Source organism: Zootermopsis nevadensis, unplaced genomic scaffold (assembly GCF_977971745.1).
Source record: "Zootermopsis nevadensis isolate Lab colony 2312 unplaced genomic scaffold, Znev_1.0 Znev_ptg000012l, whole genome shotgun sequence".
In the NCBI taxonomy this organism is placed as follows: Eukaryota; Metazoa; Arthropoda; class Insecta; order Blattodea; family Termopsidae; genus Zootermopsis; species Zootermopsis nevadensis.
Window position 1 is genome coordinate 10,781,317 of NW_028259144.1, and position 24,112 is coordinate 10,805,428.

The 24,112-nt window shown below is 36.0% G+C and overlaps 1 long non-coding RNA gene across 1 annotated transcript in view; it reads right to left on the minus strand.

The window, feature by feature from the left end:
• Positions 1-1,520: 1,520 nt before the first annotated feature.
• The window catches only part of LOC110827670 (uncharacterized), a 101,893-nt gene continuing 79,301 nt past the window's right edge, over positions 1,521-24,112 (minus strand). Inside the window, exon 3 of the long non-coding RNA XR_002542449.2 lies at positions 1,521-1,738. This is a non-coding gene — a long non-coding RNA (uncharacterized LOC110827670). The remainder of the gene's footprint in view (positions 1,739-24,112) is intronic.

Consider the following 24,112-nt stretch of genomic DNA (forward strand, 5'->3'; position numbering starts at 1 on the left):
TAGATTATATGTACAATGTTAAAGGATAAATTGCCTCTGCGCCTGACAACAAGGGAGCAGAGGAAGCCCACGCGTTATTGTCATCCACATTAGATGAAGGTGAGTGACAAGCTACATTCTCCAACAGTTTTCTCCCTCCCCTCTCCAAGGATAGAACCATCAGCACATATTGGATCGGAATTGGATTGCACCCCATAGTTTAGTTTTGACAAGATACAAAACAAAAATTGTTCCACATATAGTTACTTTACTGACATGGCATAATATAAACACTGCAACTACTACAAAGACTTTATGAAACACGAATTTCGAAGCATGCTTCCGCCATTCATTTCAGTCCTTTCTGTTCACGTCCTCCTGTCTAAAAATATGAAGACTAAAATATACAAAATTATATCATCATTAGGGTCTTAACAACAAGGTGTTGAGGTGAATATCAGGACAAAGGCTGCAAGTAAAACCGTGGAATTGTACAGTGAAGATCCCCATAATTTTACCTCTTCAGAAAAAGGTGAGTGGGATGGACGGGACATGTAGCATGACTGGGTAGACTTGTTTAGTCCAATGTTCTCTCAGCCCTTTCCGCGTGGCGTCATACTTAAACAGAGCTGATCATCTCACGGCACAACAAATTAATTTTCATAACGATTAATGTGGAGCTGTTTCTGGTGATATTCTCAGACTATTATCTCTAACATTTGCTTACTTTTCTCATTTAATCTCATTTATTCGATAAATCAACTTTATGACATCGAATAATTGTGTCATCAGTGAGTAATGAGTTGGAAGGGATTTGGAAATAAGCGGTTGTGTCATAATTTAATGTAGGCCTGTTATACTGTATTTTCTGTAGACCCAAAGAAAAATTACTAAAAACCTCATCCTCCAAGCAAGAATCTAAACCGAAATCTCCAGAATGCAACAGTTTTAACCACTCCGTGAGGCCCTCAGATAATTTTTATATTATTTTTTATTGGATGTAAGAAAATCATTCAAGGATTAGAGGAAGTAGATATAAATGACGGCGCAATAGTGAAAACGAATAAGAAAGAAACGGCTATTCTGGAAGAGCGCAGAATGTAAAACTTTGAAAGATGATATAAAAAAATTGAGACTGGGTTGCGTAGAAAATAAATTGCATTACATAGTTAAACAAGGTCTGTTACTACCACTATGTGCATTGTTACTAGATATATACAACAAATGTAATTCAGAGTTTCTTGCCACTTTCATGAGATATTTACTTACGGAAGTTTCAATATCGACTCCGCGACTATGGAACATCGACACAACAACTCAGTTCAACAAATGACTAAACAGACCTGAAAAAGATGTTATTACTGTGGCAACACTATATGAAGTATTGCTAATTGTGTAAAAATATAGTTGTCTAGTAACATTTTTGCAGTATACAGGAGCACAACAGTTGAGAAAAGTTGGGTTAGATAGTTCATTAAGAATCAAAGGATGCAACATTTAACGGCATAGACTTTAAAGCATTGTCTTCAGCTTACCGTTCTCGCTGGATGAAGGTTTTAAACAGACAGAATTCCACTTTAGAATATCAGATATTCATGGTATTCAATGTGGCATTTGTCCTTTGGCTAGTAGCCTACTGGTCTTTCTCATGTTACTCTTTGTCTTCCATCTTGCTACGTGCAATGGAATGCTAGTGGTTGACATGGTACACCGCTTTCCCCAAAGGCAGTCCAGTGTCCCCCGCGGCGATCCACGGCATCTGAGCAGAAGGAAAAGTCTGTGCAGGATACAGTGTCAAGAGTAGCTAAAACTCTTCCATGCAAACAGCCACGGTGCCCAAAAGTACCAACTAACTCCATGGTACACAATCCTTTGAAAGGTAACACACGCTCGGCTAGTTAAGAAAGTCCCCGTCCTTTACGGAAACCGAAAAACTCACCCTGTTAAACAAAGCCCACAATTAAACCCTATCCTGAGGTAAATGAATCTAATCCACTCCATCAAAACTTATTTAACACATATAAATTTAATATTATCCTACCATTTATTCCAAACAATTTCTTCCTCTCTCCACAATGCGTGTTACAGGCCCCACGCATGACATCCTCCTCGATTTGAGTATTCTCTAACATCCGGAGAATATTAAAAATAATGAAGCTCCGTACTGTACAAATTTCTTCACTCTCCTGCTACTTTATCCATCTGAAGTCAAAATATTCAATCAGAACCTTTTTCCAAAGGCCCTCTTTCTGTGTTCTTCTCTTAACGACAGATGCCAGGTTTCACACCCGTACAAAGAACAAAAAAAAAACATAGTATTGTATGTTTCAGTATTTAAATTTTCAAATAGTATACGGGAAAACAAATCAGGCAATTCATTTTATGACATTATAAATTCAAATGTCGTCGGTACGTACGTCAGACATGCGAAAGATTAGTGGAAAAGCCACTCTGAATGCCAAGGCGTAAAGAGAGAATATTGCACCGGATATTTTAGAAATATGTTGCCTAAACTCACACAACATAGGCGGTGGACTCTCTCGTGAACACGGAAATAAACCTTTGGGTTTCACGAAAGGCGAGCATTGTCTTCCTTCGTGATCGACTATTTGGTGTTTAAGAACGGCTGTGGCCCGTGCATTGAATTAGTTCTATAATTAACAAGGCGTGTTAAAAATATAATTATGACTTAGGAGTTAATGTATATAAGATCCTTCACTATTAATGTAAATGTACACGTTTTCACTACTCGCTGGGATAATAAACAAAGACTTTGTTAATTAGCTTGGTAACTGTTACAGTAATATTTTTGAATGTTAATTATACGAAAGGCTTTCTTTATTTAGTAAAAATCAAACTGTGAGGATATTCTCATTTAGTATTTATCTACATCAAGTTTATAATTCATTCATTCATTTCAACTACAAGGATTGGGCAATAATTATATAATTATAATTTATTACGATATTAAATATAAGTACCTATCATATAATAAAACCAGTCCAATGTGTTTGATTGTGTTGACTTTTCCCATCGTATAAGTGTTTCTAATCAACGTCCGTCTTCAAGTGTTAATGTCAAACGTTCAGATTTGAACGATATTGATGGATCTGCAGTGTTTAACAATGTTATTTTTAACCTAGGGAACATAAGGTCTCCTAGATTAGCCTTTGAGGTGGGAAGTGGAAAGTAAACACTTAAGTAAAAATTAATACACCGATAAAAGAAGAGCTGAAAAATCTCACATTGCGAATTAATGATAATTATTTAATCTTATTCATAGCCTTTGACTTTAATCGTCTTTAACTATAAACATTTTTACTTTACTATCTTTAATATTATTTACCACCTTACTCATGGTTTTGTCTATAGAGTACTTTTATCGTTACACAGTCCTGTATTTATTATTATTACATGTATTTAATAATTATTTGTTTTGGATATATTTTGGCAAAATTTATTTAATTTTATACAGTGTTTGCACAAAGTCTATATCATGATTGCATGAAGGGGAAATAGTATCTGTTTACTAGCATGTTTGATCACTGAAACGACTCATCCAATTTGATCTAAATTTGGTACTGTGGATAAACACAAAGTTTTAGAGGGAATTTAAAGGTAGCTCATATCGGTCAAATTTTCCATAAAGATGGTAACATGATGAATAAATTATGATATATTTTTAACGAATTCCAATAAATGACTAACTATTGAAACCAATCTCATTATATGACGACATATTGACAAAATTCCTTTTAAATGATGCCACTAATTATATCGAATTAATTTAAATTACAAAATATATTAATTTTCCTTAAGTTTCAATTTGACGGTGTAACGTTTCAATAAAAATACTGTTGATGTAATCTTGTTAATACCAGCAAATTAAAATAAAATAATTTAGAAATTTTGTATGCATTCAAGTCCATGTAAACCGTCAGGCTTTCTCTTAGAATACAACAAAAATCCTAAGTATTAAAATATGTTTGACTAAAATATGCCTACAGCAGCTGTAATTATTTTTTATGCAACTCTCTGCTTCACTTTCTTCTTAATTAACACGTACTACTATTTTTCGCAAAAATATCCAAGAGACTGCAAGAAGTGACGAACCAACGCTCTATGAATAAGTGTCCGCTTGATGACACTTATGTTGACATCGTTAGTGTATGAATATATACTTATGTTTTCTAGACAAAAAAATTATAACCTATCTTGTAAAAATATACAGTTTACAGAATTACAAATTTAAATTATGCTCTATTTGCTAAAAAGTAAATTATTTTTGTTATTCTTTCAGAAATGAAAGAGAGGTTCTAATTAAAAACGAGAAATGCTCATGTCATTCTGTTAGATCCATAAACAAAACGGTTTATGCATTCTAACTTATTTTTTATTAACCATGAATATAACTTCAATCTACAGTTCCAATTTCATCCTTAGCTTTTATACTTGTTGCTTATACCGAAAATGATATTTTATCTCTAAATTTTGTGCACGTTTGTGTCAATTTATTACATCAAAATTATATCAGGCATTTATTTTGTGTGTTAAATTTAATAAACACGACAATTTGTGAGCTTCTACTCTCGTCTTCGTAATGCGACCAGATTTTATTATGACACTTTTTTGCGTTAATGACAATTCGCAATTGAAGCTAAAACATTTGAATGGTATATTTCTGTGTTAATTTCTAGATCACAGGTATAAAATATCAACTGCATTTAATGAGTTCAGAAGGTAAATACCAATGTAGTACAAGTATTTACAAGTGTGACCTGTGTTAATTTATACGTTGTTGGTCTTTGAATAAAAATTTACTTGGATATTATCCATCGTCTAGTAATAAAACGTAAAAAAAACGTAAAACGACGTTTCGGAGATGGGGCTCTATCTCCGTCTTCAGGTTCCTACTCAGTTGGGCCCACTAGATAGAGCCCCATCTCCGAAACGTCGTTTTACGTTTTTTACGTTTTATTACTAGTCGATGGATAATATCCAAGTAAATTTTTATTCAATTGACTCTTCACCATCGTCAAGAAGTTTTAGATTTGGTTGTTGGTCTTCTTGATTATTTACTAAATATACAAATTTGCTTATATTGTGTAACTAGCTTCACACTGCGCAGAAGCGGAACTTATTTACCTTGTATTATGCTAGATATTTGCAGTAAAGAGAAATTTTTCATGTAGAAATTTGTAGATTTTAATAAGGTCCGTATTTTAATTTCAGTTAAAATGAATTTGTACAACGACTTACTACATCAAGGAATCTAAATTATGATTTATGTAAGGTGAGGTATGATACAAATCAAAATTAATTCCTCTCAGTAACATTAAGTGTAGAACCCGAATATCATACTTCGTCGAAATCTTTTGGGTGCGAAACGTGACAGTGAATTCCTCTGTAGGAGTTCGCCTTGAGATTTGTTACAAAGAGCGAACAGTGCACTTCATACAGTAATCAGGGTCTAATTAATGTTATTACTGTTAAATCCACGTTCTATGTTGCGTTACTGCTGTCTGAGGTTTCCTATTCGCAGACGTTCAGTTTTGGGGCACAAGTTGAAAAACTGTGAATGAAGCCAACTGAAATTAAATCTCATTTCTTAGCTTTATCTCGAAAAATGACGAAAGAAGTAATTCCTAGATAGAATGAAAGTTACGTAAGGTGGAAGTAAGAGGGTCAGAAATATAATTTGATATATTTAATTTCATACTCAATTTGCTAATGTTTAGGTAGCAAACTTTGTTTGTCTCGGCTAACGCAAAGTTCATTTGTTATAATTTACAGAGTTATAATTTATTTCTAATGAACACAGTGCGAGGATGTATAAAATTCGAGCAATACGAATCATTTATAAAAAGTGCAAAAAAAATGTATAGTGCAAACATTTGAGGAAATGATACAACTAATACGATAAAAATCTTCGATAGAGATATATTATTAAAATGGATCTAAAATATGTGGGATGTGAGGTAGTGGGCTATATGCATTACAGATTAAGACAAGATGACTATGCGGCCTTCTTTTGTGTACTGGAATGAATCTGATGATGGAGGCAGCAAGGAATTCTGAAACGTCGGTAAACTTCTATCACACTAAAGGGCGCAACAACTCAAAAGGCGGCCATCCTCAGACATACCGCCGTGAAAACCTCAAATCGTACAAGTGAATTTCTGCATCAGCTGAATAACTGTCAACTTCTAATTACCCTGTACAATAAATATATTTATTATACATACTAAGTAAAGCGCCCATTATTCCGACTTAATAAGTTATAATAAACTGTAATCTGATGCAATAAAATTACTTGATTTAATAACAGCATTATGAAAATCCTTTGTCGACGACAATAATTATCACAACTATGAGAAAATAAAAATTAGTGCCCTGCAAGGTACAGTTGATAAATTATTTTGTATCTTTTTTGCGCTAAATACACACACACACATATAAATGGCATCACACATCTTACTTCAGTTCTCACACAGATCGGTTTGTGAGTTGTATGGTGTCTTACCAACCACAGCAAAATACCGGGAAAGTTGTCAAAACTTCGTTTCACTCTACAGTGATATTCCACCTGTGTGAATGCAACATTTAAAGCACTCACCCATGACTAAATCAGTGTTTGTTCATTACTTTGAGCGTAATTGATTGTTTCTTGTTCGCGGTGGTTGTGGTTGTTAATGCTCGCACTAATTACAAGAGAAGCGGCAGCACTCTTTGAAGTCAAGGTGTTGCTTCTCATTCAGCGGAATTGACGTTTGGCGGCGTCTGGATCAGCAGATCACAGTCACGCTCAGTTTACCCCACCTGTCGAGGTTCCACAAATTGTTCAGCTAATAATTTTGTTCGACGCTTTTCTAATGGAATGACGTATGGAATGCTATAATTGAAGGAAACTCACATATGTTAGAAATGATTTTCTGTGAATTTCCATTCATGTATGGCAATAATTTATGTTAATTTTCTTATACTCTTCTAAAATTACCACCCTTAGCCCTCCCACAAAGTATTTTAATTTATGTTTCCAATAATTCCAATAAATATTATTACGCAATATTTATTCAGCCAAACCAAACGAGCAAATTACTTTAAAATACCTAAACTAAACTAAAATATAAAATTTTAACAATAGAATTTAGGACAGGGCAGGTGTAAAGCAAAGTGAACTTGAAAATAATAATAAAATTAAAATTAAATTTGTCCGTGGTTAAAAACCACACCATGCCAAGTGAATGTACAGCTACAAGCAATATTTCCTTTGTATGGTTTGAGGTTTTCACAGCGGTAAGTATGAAGATTTCTGACTTCTGGGTTGTTGCGTCGTGTAGTCTGGTCGATGTTAACCGACGTTTCTGAGGTCATACTGCCTCCGTCATCAGGGCGATGAATGACATGGTAAACATCTGCCGTACTACACAGCGCAACAACCCAGAAGACAAATCTTCATCGCCCTGATGACGGAGGCAGTATGACCTCTGAAACGTTGGTTAACATCGACCAGACTACACAGCGCAACAACCCAGAAGACAGAAATCTTTATCGCCCTGATGACGGAGGCAGTATGATCTCAGAAACGTTGGTAAACATCGACCAGACTACAGAGCGCAACAACCCAGCAGACAGAAATTTTCATTTCCCTGATGACGGAGGCAGTATGACCTCAGAAACGTTGGTTAACATCTATCATACTACACAGCGCAACAACCCAGCAGACACAAATCTTCTTAATCTTTTCTGTGTCACTAAATGAAGGTGATTGATTAGATTTAAGATCCGGCCACTTTACCCACGAGGAAAGAAGCGCGATATTTTTCTTATAGGAAGATTGGATCCGATTTGGACGTAGTGGCGAGAATACAAGTCATATCCTGCCGAAAATCAAACCGCCAATCGTCCAGCCCCTAAACGAAGCGTTATACTATGAGCCACCCCGGCTTCAGTATTAGCAAGGGTTTTAAAAATAATGACAAGATTACTGAACAAGAATTATGATAATACTAATTCAAAAGTAGTTAAAATATCTTGTGAGGTTTACGACTACTTTCTGTTACAAACTTTGGTTCAAAATGCTTCGTAGAATTATTGGGTTTGTTATAGCATCCCTTTACCCCGAAGTGGATGCAATCCATTTCTAAATAAACAAGGAAATCACAGTCCTTTCTTTGTTTATTTATTTATGGTTTATTTATCGGTACTGTCAGTATATCGCGCTAAGGCGAAATATTACGAGGTTTGAAATGAAATTATTATTATTTTTTAGCCAGACGTTGCTATCAGTTCTTTCGCGTAGGTAACCGCTGATCTTTGTCTGTAAATAAGCTGGCTCAGATTAAGTAGCGTTAAATGATGGGCTGATTAATATGCTTGAAAGAATATGGAATAAACGACCATGGTTTAATAGTTCTGTTCTTTCAATGAGGTGCTGAGGAAGACTTCAGTCACTGGACTGAGTCTTGAACCAGCGGCCTCCCGAACACAAAACAGACGTCTCAATTGCTCCGTTGCGACTTTCGTTATATCACCGTTTGTTTTTTGTCTAGAGAAAATAAATATTACGTTTTGTGTTCTTAATGATAATTTGTTGCATCTCAAAATAAATTTATTCGTTTCTTAGTTTTATTCACGCATTGCTGAAATTTAGTGGAGGAAATAATTCCAAGAACTCCAAACGTGCCAGTATGTTATCGTCAATGCAATCAGTACACATGGATGTATTACATGACACCTGCACTTCATTAAATGTTTGAGTTGCAGTCCATATTATGTAGGTCCGTTTACCATATCATAGAGTATCCTAGCATCACAGATGGAGGAAACGGCAATTATTGAATAAGGAGTCACAAAAAATTGACATAGTTTTGTAATCCAATTTGCAGGTTTGACGGAATGCTAATAAACACTACAAATACTAACATGTTAAAGCACAAAATCTTTGGTTTTGTCTATAAGTTTATTTAAGATCACACAGCATTAACCAATTTATCATTGTAATTGGAATGTGATGTTTTAGTTTAAGGTAAGAAATACATTTGTGAATATTTAAACAAACTTTGGGAACATTTTTGTATCTCTAAAATCTTGTTCTAAAACCTTCAACAAAGCCTGCGACACATACGTTAAGAAAACTTAGAGGGCTACTACGTTATTTGTTTCCTGGCCTTCAGGCTAGCAGTCAGTACGCGTATGGAATATCCAACGACCGGATATGTCGACACAGATTTTCTTGGTTTCCCTCTGCCTTTAAGCAAACGCTGAAATTATTCCAAAGTTCAAAGTCGCTGCTGCATGCTTTTCATGCAGCCCTTCCGATATAAATTAATAAAAACAATCCCCTTGCAACAGAAGTCATTACATTACTTAACTTTGCAAAATTATCATTTAATCACACGTTATTTATATGAGCAAGATAAGCCAGTATTGCATGGAAACATTCTGAAAATGAAATGATCTTCCTCCCTACAGGACACTATTAGGAAATTTCACACCCGAAAATGCCTCTCGTTTCTCCTCTTTAAATGCAGCGTCTCTCACTATTATGCTTTCACGTTCTCTTCTGTTTCTAAAAAGGACTTCATAGTATTAATAAACCGCAAATATTGGGCTGTCGTAAACTCAAAAATAAAGGATATCTTGAAAAAGTAAGAAACTATTTAGCTTATCAAAAAAGACTCTTCTAACAAAAATTGTTTTTATAAAAAATATGTGAGACAGTCCGTTAATTAGTCATTAAGTCATTTATTCAGAGAATAACTACTTAGTTCTTTAGTTAATTAGGTAACAGCTTCTGATGAGATTTCTAGAAGAAAGTCCAGTCTCCGAAGACAACAGCAGTTCGTTTTTCTTGCCCGTAAACAGAAAGGGTTAGAGGGTGGGAAGGGTCCCGCTAGAGCCCCGGGCCTCCAAAACCCCGCCCGCCATCCCCATAGCCGGGCAGCGAAGTACGCTGCCTCATATTGAACACTGCTGCTGCATGTCTCGTTCGGTCTACCCGGTGACGTAAGCACTTCCCCCCTCCGCCCCACCCTGCAGTCCGAGCTAATATCGACCTTCTCCTGAGCAAGTACTCCCTCCACTATCACGAAAAGCCAGTCACAATTCCAATGGACACAACCTTAAAAGCGTATTTTGCCAGGGGATTAAGAATCATTACATTCAACAGATAAGTTAAACATGCTTTTGCAGTCCGAACATAAATTCAAAATTTCTCAGCTAGTCAAGATTTCGCCTTGTGCCACTGTTCATAATCCTGAAGCAGATGCGTCCAACCGACATCTTCACTCCTAATCTTTCAAATACCGCTTTAAATTTTACTCATATCTATGTCCATGCCTCTCAAATTATCTCTGTACCTCAGGTTTTTCGACTGAAATTGTGTTTGTGTTTTACATCTCTGAAATGCTCGCTTTATGCCCCGTTTATATCAGTCTACTTCGAATTGACCTCTTAGTAATATCTGGCGAACTGTTGCTTTGTGTAATTTTATTCACACTTCTGTTATTTCTTCTGACTTAGGGTCAGACATTCTGCTCAACACGTTCTCAGACACGCTCAATCCGTCTGCTTTCCTTAGCGTGACAGCACAAACGCCATATCGGTACAAATCATATGACTTTATACTTAACATTTTCTTACACACTTAAGATTAATAAACCCTGACAAACTCAGTTCATGTTCGAGTGAAAAGACCGTTATTTCAGTTTGTTCTGTTCTGTAGTAGACAATTCTGTCTCTCGTAAACAATGAAACGATTAATCGGAATGACAGTTCCATAAAATAAAAAAAAATATTCTTCTAGACGAAGAGTTCTTAAGACACATTGAATACTCAAATGGCTCACAAATCTTTAAGGATCGTTTGATATCCGTATAGTGCTCATTGTTATTAGGCGTTATTTTAGATAAGAAGATCCAGCAACAAAGGAAACTTATCTTGAAAAATTGTTTTTGGTTACGAAGTTCAATCTAAACTAAGTTAAATCTAAACTGAAGAGCAAAGCAGTTATGAAAATTAATACATATTTTCTTCGGAGATGTTTGACTTCATATTAGGTTATGTAAAGACGAAGTTTCAAATACATACTTTTTGGCAAGATTTCAGGTTCTCATGGTGGAGAGTGTGAAGCTGACTGGCTTTTGAGGTGTTGCGTTTTGTAGTCTAATAGAATCTGACCGGCGTTCTAATATCTGTGAAACGCCAGTGAGTTTCTGCGAGACTACATGGCGCAACATCCCAAAAGGCATTAATCTTCGCGCATAAGTTTAAATTATACAGTGCAATAAGATCTGGGATTGGTCATGAATGATAAGTAGATAAGAATTTGGAAGGAAGCTAACTTAATAATTTTTAAGGACTTATCGCATTCGTCTAGAGGGACTGGGGAAATTAACCAAAGCCTCAGTCAGGATGGCACAAATTCGAACTACCTGCCTTCTGTATGCTAGTGTAAGGTGTTACCACTACACATTTCTGTTTGGTAGAGGAAATTTTTGGTTTATATTGTGTTATAGGTTTTACAGTTGGCTTCTATTGCGTTGAAGTGTAGATAGATTTTTTACTTTGAGTAAACTCAGCTGCTAAGTTTATATGTCGCTGGACCTAAAGTAAATAAAGATAAATACAAACTAAGATTACGAAAATGAAAATGAACTAAGCCGAATTGCTGTAACTGGTAGATTGGGCTATAACAAATTAATTGCTAGTACGAAGGAGTCTTCATAAGCATTCCCAAATTACTTGTGTTACTTATCTTCGAGTATGCATATATATATATATATATATACATAACAAGTTAAAGTTTTATTTATTCAATTGCTGCAGTCGTAAATGAGTAAGAATTTTATTTTTTTAAAGCACACTGTGACAAATAAAACACGGAGTTAGATTTTGTCCGCCCTAAAACCTAATAACACTCTCAGCACATAAATCAATATTCGGGGTTTCATATAAATTGAAAGATCAATATCGACCTAACGGGGACCAAATATCGATCCATATCCTGATCTAGATTAATCCACTATGTCCCACTATATTTAAGTTAGATCCATTTAAATAGTATCCACCCATTTACGCTTATTTCTATTGAGTGACATCTTCTCTTAGGGCCTTCCAATAAACTTAGTATGCATTTCTCATTTCACCTGGGTGCTCTGCATGCTTCGTCAGTCTCTTCTTCCTTGATTGGAACGGATTAATAAATAACTTAAAACACATGCATCCAAAGATTTTATGTTCTAAAAATTCACAGAAGCAAAAGAAGGTTAAGTTGAGTCTATGGGATAGTATATGTTTAGTATAATTAGATTTGTAACAAAACGGATGTGTCTTAAATAATATAATTATACCTGCAATGCATCAAAATATAAGATGTCTGTCTTCTGCGTTGTTGCGCCGTGTAGTCTGGTAGAAGTTTACCGACGTTTCAGAGGTTCTTGCTGTCTCAAACATCAGGGCAATTGTCAGTATACACGGCTCAACAACCCAGAAGACAGCAATCTTCAGACTCACCGCCGTGAAAACCTCAAATCCTTCATCAAAATGTATATAAATTGAACTTATAAAATACAAACTAACGCATTTAGAAAAATATAGAGTAAATATTTCCAATCCTAATTATGCTTTATAAATTGTGACAGTAATTTTCCCAATGATGGCACTAAGTATCTGGCCATTATTTAGTGGAGTGTGATTCAATTACTCTAGGACACGCACAGAACTTTTGACCAGAATCTGTTTTGTCTCAAGACCTTAATCAATTGTTTTGGACAGTAACTTGTTTCTGACAGTTCTCTGCAAATAAGAAAAGATTATAATACAGAACTTGACTGCCTGGCAAAACTCTTAACAGTGGTAGATCTCACACAGATACCAAGACAAATCTTTGAAGCACTTTATTCTATATACCTTTAAATGCTTACGTAAAAATTAGCACATGTTTCATACTACGTCATCGGAATGTAGAAAAAATACTTATGCAAAGGCTGGAAGCTTCTATTCATAATCTGCTAATAAAGCCGATGAACACGTGGTCATATTCAGATGTTCGGGAACCGCCATCAAGGTACACAAATTTTATTACTCAAGATATTAAGGGCTAATTAAATTCTAAGAATGCTTTCTACCATCCAGTTCAAGCAATCTCTTTCCTCTCATATAGAAATATCAAATAATTATATAATTATAAATATAATCATACTTGTATTTATAAATATTAATCTCGGTCTCTTATATTAAAGGTACGACACCAACTGAATACGAGAAGACGTGTTAATTTAAATAATTGTACATAAGAAGCCAAAGTAACAGCGGAATGGAGAAAATTACATAACGAGGTTCTTCATTAAAGTTATAGTTTATCGAATATTATTAGGGTTAGTAACCGAGGAGTCAGAATTGGCAGGGCATATAGCAGGCACAAGAGAAATGTGGAATAAACTAAATGTTTTGGTCGAAAAACGTGAAGCAAAGAAACGACTTGGACAACTAGGTGAAATTAGGAAAAGGATAATATTAAAGTTGAACTTAAACAATAGTTATTATTTAAAATTATTATTTGTCTGGACGTTTTCCCATTGTACTGGTTTAAAAGGAGAAGCCACGACGTTTCGGAAACTGGACGGAGACTAGCTCTATCTGACGGGCCCAACTGAGTAGATATCTTTCGCCTGAAGACGGAAACAGAGCTAGTTTCCGAAACGTCGTGGTTTCTTCTTTTAAACAAGATGAAAGAAATTTCAGAGAAAGAATTATTTTAAGTGTAATCCACCATCGTCAGAACCCTTTAGAATTGAAAAGTTTCTGTGAATGGGGGTGTGAACTGAATACATTATTATTCATCAGCCTAGGTTTGTCTTTCTCGTAGTTTCCTAATTCTAAAGTAGTTTATTTAACATTAATTTGCACAGAATTATTTAATATACTTTGTTATATATATTTGCATTTCGCAAATAAGATGTAATCAGCATATTTAACAAAAACCTGAATATGTTTGTAAATATTAAGCAGAAATTTGTTTTAAGGTATAAAGTTATATGTTAAAATTAATGTTAAAACGTGCTAATAGGCCATTTTTGTGTACATGTTTGAATCAGTTTCTTCTGTTCATATTTCTATAAATCTTTAATTGTGATTGTTAATTGTGGCTATGTACATTCCTATTGGCATCCATTCTGATCGATTCTACAGTAGCAAGCGAGTTTCATGTTATGGTGTTTTTATGCGTTAACTATATGAACATTATGGTCGTATTGGAACATTTTTCTCGTCCCCGACAACAGGAGGAACCTGTTTGTGATGTGATGCCTGCTTACAACTGAATATCCATGGTATCTACTATCAATTTAATGTCATTGTTGCCACTCGACCACGATTTCATACAACCTATTTATTCTGCCTGTTGTATACAGACAATTGTCCCGCATGCCAAAACACCTTCCAGTCGTCCTATAATCTCGACTCCACCTCTGACAAAGTTTAGTTGGAAGGAGAATGACTCGGGTTCCTTCCGAGGGCTGCCTTGCTCTGCTCCACTTGCGATGCAAATTTTCCCTTTGATCGTCAACTTGAGGGACAAAGTCTGTCAGTCCATCTGCATATATTCTGTTGGAAACCTTCTAAAATAGTGGTATCATTAAAGTCCTTTCCAAAGATAACTTTGATTTATATTGGTTATCAAACTTTCCAAACTTATTTCAAGGCGAAAAGTCATTATCCTAAAAAGTTGTTTAGGTTTGTCTTTGTTTGTTTCTTTATTTGTAATTTATTTAATAACGCTATCTAAAGCTTAGACTACAGACTAAACGGTTGGATGATCAATGAATAATGAATTTTAAAAAAATTGATAGAAGCTGTTGCTGCTTAATTTGAGGATTAACTCGGCATTTTTCTGGAGGGGATGGAGAGAAGTAACCAAACCCCAGGTACTGTGGCCGGTTTTGGCCGGATATCTGAAACACCAGGCCTTCAAATATCATTAAATAACGTAGTAACCGAGCGCTAGGCTGCGAAGTTCGGTTCGTGTTCTTTATCGAGTGAGCAAAAGTAAACATGCAATTACAGAATTGAATTCAAATGGCCCCATGGAGCACCTCATTATGATGTTTCCTCCCTCCAGTCTCTATTATAACGAGTTGCTCCGTCTTAGGCCCAAATATTCCTCTAAGCAACTGTTATCGAAAACAATCTACGTTTCTCCTTAATATAAAGAAATCTGCGTATTATAAGTTACGTAATTATGACGTCTGTTCGGTTCAGTGCCCTAAAACTCTTTAAATTCCGCATTCAAAACAAATATTTGTAGGTACAAAATTTAATAAGGCTAAGTTTGAAGTATATTGTTTGTGTGTACGATGTGAGAAAGGAGAATTTTTCTCGGAAAACCCACTGCGGTTTCACCAACCTGTGAACGAGTATATGTTAAAAACCAGTGGTGCAATAAAAATGCTTAATTCCAGTCAACAAAGTGTTGGTTGTGTAACTGTCGAATCCAGTTTAGAGCAAACAACAGCATAAAACAGTAATAGTTCAACTTGAATTGCGGTTTGTTACAGAAAGTTATACGTAGCCTTGGAAGTTAAATGGACTGTAAACTCATCAATAAATCAAATAAAGCAGGTAGAAGGGCTGGTTGGGTGAATTGAAATTTACTTGTCAGCAGTAATTTCCGAAGTTTAATCTTGTAAGCGACCAAAGAATAAAGACAGCTTCGAGCCATTACTACAAGGCGAGGTATTCAACGAAGATTAATGCGAAATGAAACCCCTAATTACACACCTTGAACAACGAAGTATGAAATCTTGGTTCACAATGGCCTACATATCTTTGCAATCACTGTTGACATTTGTAAGGAGAAATGCCAATAAAGATGCAGAGAAAGCGTATCTACTCATCTGTTCTTTCTCAGAATTACGCCAGATTTTGTAAAATAGATAAATTACATTTTATTCTGTTTTCATGTACTACTGTCGAATTTACGATTCCGAAGTAGAAGTTCCCATAGGGGAGTTCAAGGAGAATATATATCATATTTAAGTAAACTACTTATTTGCATTTATATAATTCTGTAGGGTAACATAAACTGTGAGCGGCCTGCCGTGGTGTAACACGGATCATTTCGAAAGCTGACGTCACACTGGTATTTGGAAAATAAAAGTTTTGCTATCAGTCTTACTGATGTTATGAAGTCACGATATCTTGTATTACCAGTGCTGAGCATAGGCAAATAAAATGTTTTGCTGCGAGCAAACATACTTTTGTTATACCATGTTACTTAAATTGTTTAAAGAAATCTACTTAGACCACTACATCAAAGTAGTGTCTAAGAGATTTCTAATTTGAAAGCAATAAAATGACTCAAATCAACATCTGATATGACGTTATTATGACAAAAATATGCATTTATAAAGGTGCTTCAATTTACATCACAATGAAGACCGTAAGATACATACAAGATCAAACTTTTTACGTACATGCCTCCCGTTAAACGTTCAGCAACGTTGTAAAACCATGGATTGCTGTGTATATACATAGCGACATTAGTAAACTGTAATGTAGTAGGAAATAAACATAAATATATTATCCATGACTGAGAATGCACTGGGAAATGTATTTGTTTATCTTCGCAGTTAAAATAATGCCTTTACATCGAGACTGCTATGAATGACTTCACTCGCTTGGAGGATAAGATTATTTCTCGGGCATAACCTAAAGTCTTGAATGTGATATGTAGAGTCAATTACAGCCAGATTCTCACCAGATGTTTCTCTAATTAGTAAGGCAGTACTTATAAGTTATTCTGAAATAACAGTGGCGTTACTGCCTAAATTTGCAAGAGTTAAATCGCTTTATATTTTAAAAGCTTTCTTTCGACTACAGCAGCTGTTGTCAACCTTTCGATATCTTGGCCCGCAACACCCATTTCTTAACGATGATGGTCTACCATGTAAAATGTTAAAAAAACAGGTTAATATGTTACCTAATTACATTTTTTACTAACTTATGTCTTTAATTCTTATGAACTAGTCATTTAATCATTTACTTTTAGCCTGAGCAGTGCATTAAGACAATCATTCAGCTAGATACATCATTGCTGCAGATTTTTAGTAATTTTCGGCAAAATCATAATCTCCTTTGAGAACACCTTGTCGATATCAGGAAGTGTTTCATCATCGTCATCATGTGAGGGTCAAGGATTTTTGGACTTGTGACCCGTTATGGCTTCAATCGCCCAGGAAAATTTTTAAAGGGCCCCTTTCTTCTTCTTCTTCTTCTTCTTCTTCTTCCTATTGGTTTGTGTTTCAAAATTAGATGTAGCAATTTGTCCTTGTCCATTCTTCGTACTTGTTGGTTCCAATTCCTTCTGTATCTGTGAGAAAGTGTTTAGATATTTCACACGTAAAATATATTTAGTTTAGTTTCGTTTTCACTTGTTTTGACTGCTTTATTATTGTTGTATTTATTTTATCTTCACTTAATGACTCTATAATTTTATTCTGTAGTTGCTGAGTTAGTACAATAAAACAAAAATTTAATTTTACAAAAAAAAATCATCTATTGTGCGGTAAATATTTTACCACCACACACGATGATACAATACTCAGTCTACATATGTGTGCTGCACGAAGCACATAGGAGGCCCCAAGACTGCGAACCTCGGACTAAGATTTTATTCCGATTTGCATTCATCTGATTTAGAATAATGGGTAACTTTCTCTGAAATGAGATATATAAGCGCATCTCGTATGTGACAGCGGTGTTAATATAAGATATATGTATGCATTTTCCATTTCATTGAACTAGAAGATTCATTACTGTGCCCAAAATAACTCGCCAATGGTTCGCATCGTGAGCCATTTGAACCCAATCCATACCCTTATCCTATTACTTTAAAGTAAACTTTGATGCTTTAATACCATTTACACCTTCTTCTCACAAGCATTTCCCTTCCTTTTACTTTAATATACGTGCTGTGAGATCCTTGACGCCATCACCTAATACACACAAAGAACTCTACGTTAATCTTGTTGGCCTAACCCACATATTCCACCTCATTTTCGTTAGATGTTCTGTTGCAAGCTGGCGGTCCTACACATAGTGTGTTACAAGCATAATGGCACACAAAATTCCATAAAACGTTTATATTTTCCAGAAAGACCATAGAACATGTTTTATATTGATTTTGCGATTAAGTGGTTAGTATTGTTGTCCCATATTAAGGTCTACTCGTCGGTCTTTTAAGACAAATGCTGGGGTATTATTGCAAAGGAAGGATACGAGCCCTTTCATCTACTTCTTACCAAGCTCGGTATTCATATGAGGGCACCGTTAAACTACCCATAATGTACGCTACTTTGTATTCCAGCACTATGTTACGTGTGTTAAGTTTATAATAAACTTTTAATGTTTTATTTCTACGAAGCAAATTATTTATTTTACAAATGTTACAATTCTTTGTGAGTAGTGACTTGTTTCGACATCAGTACGTAATTATCAGACTGTTTATTATATGTAACGTAAATATAATATTGATGTAAATTTCGTGTGAGCCAAGGACATGTTTTCGTTAACTTAATTGATTGAAGAAATTGCATGTGTTATATTCAAATACTTAGGGGAGCCCAGGGCAGAACGGGTCCACGGGGCAGAACAGGGTATCGGCTTTATTTCGTCTGCAATACGTTGCGATCTATCGGGACCGGGTGAAATACCATTAGCATAGATCACAGGGTTATGTCATGTTAATCAGCCATTTTGTGGTTACAGTTTCTGAAATAATCATCCGTGCTGAATTTCGCTTCTACATTTTTTAAATTTTCTCAAATTTTAGTGAAGGTAAAACCTATTCATTATTTACATCCACTTTGTTGAATGATGCATGTTACAAGGTGTTTTCTTGAAAGTCTTAAACACAATATTTTTATTTATTTTCATGATGTCACTTTTGTTGGGACAATCCAAATTTGAAAGAGTATTCTCGGGGCAGGATGGATACCCAGAGAAGAGGATCAAATGACAAGTTCCTGTATTGTGGTGATGTCTGTTCGCAGTCTATTGAAGGGTGGATCCTGTATTCGTCTAGCTTGAAATGGGCCCATATCTCATGTGCAGGTGTTGATAGTCACGATGATGAAGAGGTGCACATGTGTGCCGTCTGTGTTAGGCCTAAGTAGATTTCAAATGTGTAAAGTTTCGACATTTTATATTGTATATTTTATTAATCTTATATCCTACGTCATAATTATTAGATAATCTGTGTTTTCTTACAACTTTTTCAAAGATGTATCAGCCATACCCCGTGTTGCCCCGGACACGGGGAAAAACGGGGAAATTTGCATATTTGCAAAGAAATTAATATTTAAAGAAACTGTAACTATTACAACTAAATTAATAACTCGTTATAAATTTCAAATAGGCTATAAATCCACTCAAAGCTCCTCCATGTGTTTGTCTTTATTATTGTCCCTTCCACATGCCTCCAAAGATTGAGTTCCTCGTTCTGCCCCGGGCTCTCCTAGTTAAATTTGAAGTAACAAAGTTCAACTAAAATTTAAATAGTAACTTTGATAATACTAATAGCATCTGGAGAAAAGAACGAATTATAATGTTTGTCATATTACAATTTTATCACAGTCCTGTTAAAGTAAAGTTTGTCCCGCTATACGCCATGTAGGCGATTGGGGTGAGTGGAGGTATAGCTCCTCTCTTCCTTGACCTCGGCACTAGATGGGGATGAGTGGTCAGCATTACGCCCCGGCCGGCTTTACCCCCGGGAAAGGACCCCGGTACCCATTGTATAGGAGGTTGGGTGGGCCCCAGAGCCGGTCTGGACGCAGAGGCTAAAGGAAAAATCCTCTGCCCCCGTCGGGGATCGAACCCCGGTGTTCCAGCCCGTAGCTAGTCACTATACTGACTTACTTTCTCTTTATTAGTCAATCACTTTCTCTTTAACACCGTTTTTCCAAACTCTCTCAATCTACACAGCCATTTTCATACTCGCCTCCGTGAGAATTTCTGATCTCATCAACAATCAAATTTTTCTTAGGATTAGGAACAAAATTTTGGATCTTTATAAAGAACAGGCAATGTAGTTAGTAGTTTTGCATAACTGTAACTGCGTGTGCAAAAATAATTCCGGCACTAATGAAATATGTAACAGACACATATGGGAGTTGAATGTACTAGAACTTTCTCGTGTGTTACATCTCTGGTGAAGGTATTTTTAACAGGATCTCCTAGGTGATTCTGATTGTGATGTCGCACAGTAGCGTACAAATTTATCGCCACTCTAATTAGCTAAGTGCTCTAAAAGTATGAATAATAACATAACCCGTCCTTTATGTGACTTTCTCCTTTAATTATATGTTCCTTATGTTCCGGTTAAGTACCAAGGCCGACAATTCAAGAGGTGGGCTGTGCTAATGTAATTCTTACTTCATACGAAAAATCTAGGGGTTTGTGGAGGCAGCAGCAGTTTAGAATCCATGAATGCTGTTTAACGACATTTTAAAGGCAGCATAATTTATGGCCTATAACGACAAATGGCAGAGTAATTATTAATTACGAACTGGGAATAAAGTCAGAGGAGCAGCCTTGTCCTATGTTCAGAAACGTTTCTAGAATTTCCCCAGCAAAAGTAAAGATTTAGAAAAAGACGAAGTTAAGAGTAACAGGTAACCGATCGAGGAATGATCTCAACGTCACCCTAGTTTTTAAACAAATAAATCGACCCTGGTAACTTTGTATGTTCAATGTGTATTCACTGATTGCATCGAATTGTAAGTCTTATTATGAAGTTTCTAAACGGCCAACATTGATCCTGTACTTTTACGAAACCAGAATATTTCATTGAGATAATTAAAAGAACTGCAGTTCGAAGCAATTCTGAACCGAATAAATGCAGTTCCCAATTTTAGTAAAGTAAAGTAAAGTTTGTCCCACTATGCGCCCTGTAGGCGTTTGGGGGGAGTGGAGATATAGCTCCTCTGTTTCTTGACCTCGGCACTAGATGGGGGTGAGTGGTCAGCATCATGCCCCGGCCGGCTTTACCCCCGGGAAAGGACCCCGGTACCCATTGTAGAGGAGGCTGGGTGGGCCCCAGAGCCGGTCTGGACGCAGAGGCTAGAGGAAAAATCCTCTGCCCCCGTCGGGGATCGAACTCCGGTCGTCCATCCCGTAGCTAGTCACTATACTGACTGTGCTATCCCGGCTATTATTTCAAGATTTATTTTAATATTACCTTTCTGTGTATGAATATGTCTTCTAAGTTCCTGGGTACTTTCAGCTAACATGACCAAGAATATTTACACTTTTTTCTTTTCATGCATAAAACACGAAACACCTAACTAATCCTTGACATAATCATGGTAACAAAAATAGGAAAAATGCAGACTGCATAGCTCCTTGTTCTCCGAAATTTGAGTTGAACTTTCATATAAATATGTTTCCATTGTTTCGTTATAAGGTATCACTATTACGTGTTCTTTAATCAGAGAGAGAAACTCAGTTTTACTCTTAAGGAAAACTACAGGCAAAATGATACATTACCTTCAGAGAGACTGTTAAGCCTTTTTCAGTTTTATTATTTTAAGGTCCACACAATATAGTAAGTACTTTCGCTGACATTTTGAAGAATTTACCGGTGCAATAAAAATGCTACCAATGTAGGGGTAAGTTTAAAGTTTGTTCTACATTTATTATTATTTTTATTCAATTCCACTTTATAAATCAGTGGCTACCAAAGGTGGGTAAAACTCCTAATACATTACAAGTTGAAATTAAAAAATAATACTTTCTTCATCACACTGAAACGTATTGCACAGTCGCCACAATTTAAGTTATATTACATTTAATAAACGGTTGCCATAAACATTTTAAAAACTGCTTCGAGTTCCTATAGTGTTTGTCCAAAAACACGTTCACACGATCGCAATATTGGTATTCTGACGGGATTTCTTTCAAGATACTCAGAGTAGCTTAGCTTGATTTCCAGTTTACCCGTCACAAATTCAATTTATCTTAACTGAACAACTTTGTGTTCTAAACAAGCAAATGAACTCATGTAACCAAACCCGAATGACGGTAGTAAAAAGCCTAAGTAAATATGACTTAATTCCCGTTTGGTTTAACAGAAATATTCAGCTTTCTCTCGCAATTTGTCTTGAAGTCCCTAGGTCTCTAAGTTCGTAACAGGGGAAGTTATCCTCTTATATCTGTTGTGTGTTAAGAATCTAGAAGTGTATGAGCTTCCCAGAAAGACGCTTACTTAAGATTTTGTTCTGCTACGAAATTCTCGTGGGAGTCTGAAGAAAGAAACATCTCTCTGGCTTTTTTCATTCCAGAGACGACCTTAAATTGGTATAGCTATCATAAAGGTAAATATTTATCGTGTTTAGGATAATTTTGTAAATGTTTGTTACGATTGGTTATGTGAGTCATTGGCAGATGCTGTGATATTAAATGATCTCCAGTAACCAAAAATACTGAAATTGAATGCGGTGAATGTTTATGTTTCAAACCAAATTCCTTTACAATTTACTGTTCATTTTGTAACAATTATTTAAAGTTTCGGATAGAATTGGTAGTACGAGGTGCGATCGGAAAGTTTCAAGACTGTGTCAATAGAGGGCGAACCGGATGTAGTGCGAGCTTCTGCCGCTAGGGGGTGCGGCCTACATTCATAGTGAATCAGTGTGCCAGCCGACATCATCGAATTAGCATTTGTTTCTTAGTTACGGGCGTTTTGGTAGTGCATTACACCGACCCTCCTGCGATTTCGGAATGGCGGATTTTCATGAACAAAGATTGTGCATCAAATTTTGCCAAAGACTCGCCAAAACAGCTACGGAAACCTATGAAATGCTAAAGCAAGCATTTGGGGAGTCCGCAATGGGTCGTGCACAAACTTTTGTGTGGAATTCACGTTTTAAAAATGGCCGAACCTCTGTCGATGATGACGAGCGTTCTGGACGACCATCTTCGAGCACAACGCCCGAAAATGTTACGAAGATTCGGCAGGCCATTCACGAAGATCGACGTCGTACCATAAACGACTTGTGCGACATTGTTGGGATAGGCTATGGGACCTGTCAGCTGATTCTAAAGAAAGAACTCCACATGCGACGCATCATGACAACGCGCCAGCGCACACCGCCCTCAAAGTTTGGCAGTTTTTGGCCTCAAACACCATGGCCTTCATCCCGCACCCTCCTTATTCGCCGGATTTAGCTCCGTGTGACTTCTTTCTCTTCCCAAAGATGAAATTTCAGCTAAAGGGAAGGGGATTTGAGACGTTAGAAGAGATTCAGGCAGAATCGCAGATGGTGCTTGACAGGCTGACAAAGAAAGATTTCCAGGGATGCTTCCAGGCTTGGCAGCGGCGCTGGGATCGTTGTGTTCACTCCTAGGGGAACTACGTCGAGGGTGATGGATGAATTTAATACCTGAGATAAGTGTACGGGTTTTTATAGGCGCCGTCTTGAAACTTTCCGATCGCACCTCGTACCTAACTATCTAACTAACCAACTAACGAAACCACCCATCAATCAACAGCCTAACCAATCAATCAATATACCAAATAATTAACTAACTGAGTGTCAGTTTGACTGACTCAGCAATTTAATGGATCAGTAACACTCTTTAAAAGGTGATAGTAGTTCATCTAGTCAGTAACAAGCGACTTTAATGGTACCTAAAATTCATTACCGTTTTCACAAGAGACCACACACTGAGCCAGCTGAGTCCAGTCCAGACCTCAGCCACTGTTTCTTTAACCCATATGTACCATTCTTAGATCTCTTTTGTGGAAGAAAACGGACAGCTTAAATGCCGGGAGTAATGGAGTTAAATAAAATAAAATAATTTTTCCAGTTTATTAATTTCAAAATTAGTAATAATATAATAAATATTGTATCACAAATTGTGGATAATGTGTCCGACACTATTCTTTACTATACAGAAATTGTAGTTTCAACAGTATCAATAAAATAGGACAGTCCTTACAGTCATAAGTAATTAATTTTAAAGTAACTTAAAGATCTGAGCAAAATACTTCGTTTTCCTTTCTTACATCTATTTACATATTAATACTAAAAAAAATAAAAAGGGATCTTATGCGTACAAAGATAAAAGT